General features: G+C 38.0%; 1 long non-coding RNA gene across 1 annotated transcript in view; it reads left to right on the forward strand.

Annotated features, from left to right (window-relative positions):
• The window catches only part of LOC309833209, an 85,558-nt gene extending 80,100 nt beyond the window's left edge, over positions 1-5,458 (forward strand). The window contains exon 4 of the long non-coding RNA XR_014297733.1: positions 5,377-5,458. This is a non-coding gene — a long non-coding RNA (uncharacterized lncRNA). The remainder of the gene's footprint in view (positions 1-5,376) is intronic.
• The last annotated feature ends 542 nt before the right edge of the window (positions 5,459-6,000 follow it).

Consider the following 6,000-nt stretch of genomic DNA (forward strand, 5'->3'; position numbering starts at 1 on the left):
GGTGGCCTCGTAGAATGAGTTTGGGAGTGTTCGTTCCTCTGCAATTTTTTGGAAGAGTTGAGAAGGATGGTGTTCACTCGTCTCTAAATGTTTGGTAGAATACAACTGTGAAGCCATCTGGTCCTGGACTTCTGTTTGTTGGAAGATTTTTTATTACAGTTTCAATTTCATTACTTATGATTGTTCTGTTCATATTTTCTATTTCTTCCTGGTTCAGTCTTGGAACGTTACACCTTCCTATGAATTTTTCCATTTCTTCCAGGTTGTCCCTTTTATTGGCATAGAGTTGCTTGTAGTAGTCTCTTATGATGCTTTGTATTTCTGCAGTGTCCATTGGCACTTCTCATTTTTCATTTCTAATTTTATTGATTTGAGTCTTCTCCCTCATTTTCTTGATAAGTCTGGCTAATGGTTTATCAATTTTGTTTATCTTCTCAAAGAATCAGCTTTTAGTTTTATTGATCTTTTTTATTGTTTTCTTTGTTTTTATTTCAATTATTACTGTTCTGATCTTTATGATTTCTTTTCTTCTACTAACTTTGGGTTTTGTTTGTTCTTCTTTCTCTAGTTCCTTTTGGTGTAAGGTTAGACTGTTTATTTGAGATTTTTCTTGTTTCTTGAGGTGAGATTGAATTGCTATAAACTTCCCTCTTAGAACTGCTTTTGCTGCATCCCATAGGTTTTGGATTGTCATGTTTTCATTGTCATTTGTCTCTAAGTATGTTTTGATTTCCTCTTTTATTTCTTCCGTGATCTCCTGGTTATTTAGTAATGTATTGATTAGCCTCCATGTATTTGTGTTTTTCATGTTTTTTTTTCCCTGTAATTGACTTCTAATTTCATACCATTGTGGTCTGAAAAGGTGCTTGATATGATTTCAATTTTCTTAAATTTTCTGAGGCTTTATTTCTGACCCAAGATGTGACCTATCCTGGAGAATGTTCCGTGTGCACTTCAGAAGAAAGTGTAATCTACTGTTTTCGGATGGAATGTCCTATAAATAACAATTAAATCTATCTGGTCTATTGTATCATTTAAAGCTTGTGTTTCCTTATTAATTTTCTGTTTGGATGATCTGTCCATCAGTGTAAGTGAGGTGTTAAAATCCCCCACTATTATTGCGTTACTGTCAATTTCCTCTTTTATAGTTGTTAGCAGTTGCCTTATGTATTGAGGTGCTCCTATGTTGGGTGCATATATATTTATAATTGTTATATCTTCTTCTTGGATTGATCCCTTGATCATTATGTAGTGTCCTTCCTTGTCTCTTGTAACATTCTTTATTTTAAAGTCTATTTTATCTGAGTATTGCTACTCCAGCTTTCTTTTGATTTCCATTTGCATGGAATATCTTTTTCCATCCCCTCACTTTCAGTCTGTATGTGTCCTTAGGTCTGAAGTGGGTCTCTTGTAGACAGCATATATATGGATCTTGTTTTTGTATCCATTCAGCGAGCCTGTGTCTTTTGGTTGGACCATTTAATCCATTCACATTTAAAGTAATTATCAATATGTATGTTCCTATTCCCATTTTCTTAATTGTTATGGGTTTGTTTTTGTAGGTCCTTTTCTTTTGTTGTGTTTCCCACTTAGAGAAGTTCCTTTAGCATTTATTGTAGAGCTGGTTTGGTGGTGCTGAATTCTCTTAGCTTTTGCTTGTCTGTAAAGCTTTTGATTTCTCTATCGAATCTGAATGAGATCCTTGCCGGGTATAATAATCTTGGTTGTATGTTCTTCCCTTTCATCACTTTCAGTATATGGTGCCACTCCCTTCTGGCTTATAGAGTTTCTACTGAGAAATCAGCTGTTAACCTTATGGGAGTTCCCTTGTATGTTATTTGTCATTTTTCCCTTGTTGCTTTTAATAATTTTTGTCAATATGATTACTGTGTGTCTCGCCTTGTTTCTCCTTGGGTTTATCCTGCATGGGACTCTCTGAGCTCTCTGGACTTGGGTGGGTATTTCCTTTCCCATGTTAGGGAAGTTTTTGCCTATAGTCTCTTCAAATATTCTCTTGGGTCCTTTCTCTCTCTCTTCTCCTTCTGAGAGACCTATAATGCGAATGTTGGTGTGTTTAATGTTGTCTCAGAGGTCTCGTTGGTTGTCTTTATTTCTTTTCATTCTTTTTTCTTTATTCTTTTCCACAGCAGTGAACTCCACCCTTCTGTCTTCCAGGTCACGTATCCGTTCTTCTGCCTCAAGTGTTCTGCTATTGATTCCTTCTAGTGCATTTTTCATTTCAGTTTTTGTATTGTTCATCTCTGTTTGTTCTTTAATTCTTCTAGGTCTTTTTTAAACATTTCTTGCATCTTATTGATCTTTGCCTCCATTCTTTTTCCAATGGCCTGGATCATCTTCACTATCATTATTCTGAACTCTTTTTCTGGAAGGTTGCCTATCTCTAATTCATTTCATTGTTTTTCTGGGGTTTTATCTTGTTCCTTCATCTGGTACATAGTCCTCTGCCTTTTCATTTTGTCTATCTTTCTGTGAATGTGGTTTTTGTTCAACAGGCTGCATAATTATATTTCTTCTTGCTTCTGCTGTCTGCCTTCTGGTGGATGAGGCTATCTAAGAGGCTTGTGCAAGCTTCCTGATGGGGGGTACTGGTGGTGGGTAGAGCTGGGTGTTGCTCTGGTGGGCAGAGCTCAGTAAAACTTTAATCTGCTTGTCTGCTGATGGGTGGGGCTGGGTTCCCTCCCTATTGGTTGTTTGGCCTGAGGTGACCCAGCACAGGAGCCTACCTAGCTCTTTGGTGGGGCTAATGGCGGACTCTGGGAGGATTAACGCCAAAGAGTACTTCCCAGAACTTCTGCTGCCTGTGTCCTTGTCCCCACAGTGGACCACAGCCACCCCCTGCCTCTACAGGAGACCCTGCAACCCTATCAGGTAGGTCTGGTTCAGTCTTGTATGGGGTCACTGCTCCTTCCCCTGGGTCCTGATGCACATGCTACTTTGTGTGTTCCCTCCAAGAGTGGAGTCCATGTTTCCCCGAGTCCTGTTGAAGTCCTGCAATCAAATCCCACTAGCCTTCAAAGTCAACTCTGGGAATTCCTCCTCCCGTTGTCGGACCCCCAGGTTGGGAAGCCTGATGTGGGGCTCAGAACCTTCACTCCAGTGGGTGGACTTCTGTGGTATAATTGTTCTCCAGTTTGTGAGTCATCCATCCAGTGGTTATGGAATTTGATTTTATTGTGATTGTGCCCCTCCTACCATCTCATTGCATCTTCTCCTTTGTCTTTGGATGTGGGATATCTTTTTCGGTGAGTTCCAGTGCATTCCTGTCGATGATTGTTCAGCAGTTAGTTGTGATTCAGTGCTCTTGCAAGAGGGAGTGAGACAAATTATTATTTGAAGAAATAATAACTAAGAACTACAAAGTCTCAGGACAAAGAAAATTACCAGGGATTAAGAGGGTCAGTACATAATGATAAAGGGTAAATTCACCAAGAATATATAATAATCCTAAATGTGTATATATCTAACAGAAGAGTTTCAAAATACATGAAGCAAAACTGATAGAATTGAAAGGAAAAATGGGGGACTCCACAATTATAGTTGAAGTATCAGCACTCCTTTCTCAGTAATTGATAGAACTACTAGACAAAAATTAGTAAGCATATAGAAGAACTCAACCAAATGGATCTAACTGACATTTATAGACTACTCCATCTAACAACAGCAAAATAAATATTTTTTTCAAGTGTACATGGAAAAATTAATCAGGTATACATGGAAAGTATAATCAAGATAGGCCATATGCTGGGCTATAAAATTAACCTTAACAAATTTAAAAGAGTTTATATCATGCAAAGTATGTTTTTGGACCATAATGGAATTAGACTAGAAATCAAAACCAGAAAGATAACAGGAAAATCTCCGAATATTTGGATAGTAAACAACATGTTTCTAAATAATCAAAAAGTCAAAGTATAAAAATTAATAAAAACAACAGCAAAAAAAATCAAAGAGTCTCAGGTGAAATTATAAAAAATTTTTACTGAACAAAAATAATACAACAAATCAAAAATTTTAGAATGCAATGCTTAGAGGGAAATTTAGCACCAAATGCTTATATTAGAAAAGGAGAAAAATCTCAAATGAATAAACTAAGCTTTCACTCTAAGAAATCAGAGATGAACAAACTAAATCCAAGGCAAGTAGAGGAAGGAAATAATAAAGGTAAGAGAGGAATCAATGAAACTGAAAACAGAAAGAAAAAAAAAAGAAGGAAAAGAAAGCACTTCTTTGAAAAGATGAGTAAAATTGATATACTTCTAGCAAGACCGACAAAGACAAAAGATACAAATTACCATTAGCAGTAATGAAAGTGATTATACACTCTTAATAAGAGAGAGAGGGGCTTCCCTGGTGGCGCAGTGGTTGAGAGTCTGCCTGCCGATGCAGGGGACACGGGTTCGTGCCCCGGTCTGGGAAGATCCCACATACCACGGAGCGGCTGGGCCCGTGAGCCATGGCCGCTGAGCCCGCGCATCCGGAGCCTGTGCTCCGCAACGGGAGAGGCCACAACAGTGAGAGGCCCGTGAACCACAAAAAAAAAAAAAAAAAAAAAAAAGGATAATAAGAGGGACTTCCCTGGTGGCACAGTGGTTAAGAATCTGCCTGCCAATGCAGGGGACACAGGTTCGTTCCCTGGTCCAGGAAGATCCCACATACCGCAGAGCAACTAGGCCCATGCACCACAAGTACTGAGCCTGTGCTCTAGAGCCTGTGAGCCACAACTAGTGAAGCCCATGCGTCTAGAGCCCATGCTCTGCAACAAGAGAAACCACCACAATGAGAAGCCCATACACAGCAATGAAGAGTAGCCCCCACTTGCCACATCTAGAGAAAGCCTGTGAGTAGCAATGAAGACCCAACACAGCCAAAATAAAAATAAAAATTAAAAAAAAGATAATAAGGGAAGACTGTGAACAACTATGCACATACATTCAAAAACTTAGATGAAACGGACTAATTCCTTGAAAATCACAAAAGTCACTCAAGATGAAATAGATAACCTCAATATTTCTATAACTATTAAAGACATTGCATTCATAGTCAAAAGCCAGAAAGGAATCTCCTGTCCCAGATGTTGCAGCTTACATACTGTACTATTCCATTTTTATCACATTTTCAAAAAGACAAAAAACTATAGTGATAGAGAAAAAAAGAGTGGTTGCCAGGGGTTAGTTAGTGATGAGGGCAGGGTGGGGAGTAGGACTACAAAGGAACAGCACGAGGGAACTTTCTGGGGTTATGGAACTGTTCTGTATTCTGTTCGTGAATCTATACATGTGTTAAAATGAACTGTACACACAAAAAAAGTCAATTTTACTGTATGTTCACTTAAAAAATTTTTTTTTGTATAACCAGGACTCCTTGGGCAAATGGTTGATTCCAGACCTGGGGCACAGGAGGTACAAGACGAGCCTGGAACATCTTGTTATGCTATAAAGTAAGGAATTACTCAAAATAAGAATGGGCACGTGTCTTGAGGGCAAAAGAGCCAGCTTGAAGGAGTTCATAATGACAATATCTTGAAATTTTAGCACCAAAATAATTAAAGACAGTAATAAATTATACACAATTAAAAATAGAAATCTATGAATCCCAACTTATAGCAAATAGATACATACATACATTTATACATACATACATACTGTTGCTTACAATAGAACGTCTAGTGCTTACTGCTAAATACAGAGGCAATACTGAGGTTGTGAAGTCATATTTTGCAGCCATCATAACAAAGATCAGCTCAGGCAAGAATATCAATGAATATTAAATCTAGGAGCAAATTTTTATGAGGTGCAGGATATTTGCATGATCTTAAAGTGTGTCCCCATAGATAGTTTATTGGTTATCAGGGAAAAATTAGTAACTCTACAGTAGAGAAATCAAACAACTTGACCAGGTGATCACAACATCACAAATAATGGGTAGATGGATATTGTATGCCTTAATGGATATTAAACTCTGAGGAGAACAGAGCTTTTA

Source organism: Grampus griseus (assembly GCF_964374135.1).
Source record: "Grampus griseus genome assembly, chromosome: 14".
In the NCBI taxonomy this organism is placed as follows: Eukaryota; Metazoa; Chordata; class Mammalia; order Artiodactyla; family Delphinidae; genus Grampus; species Grampus griseus.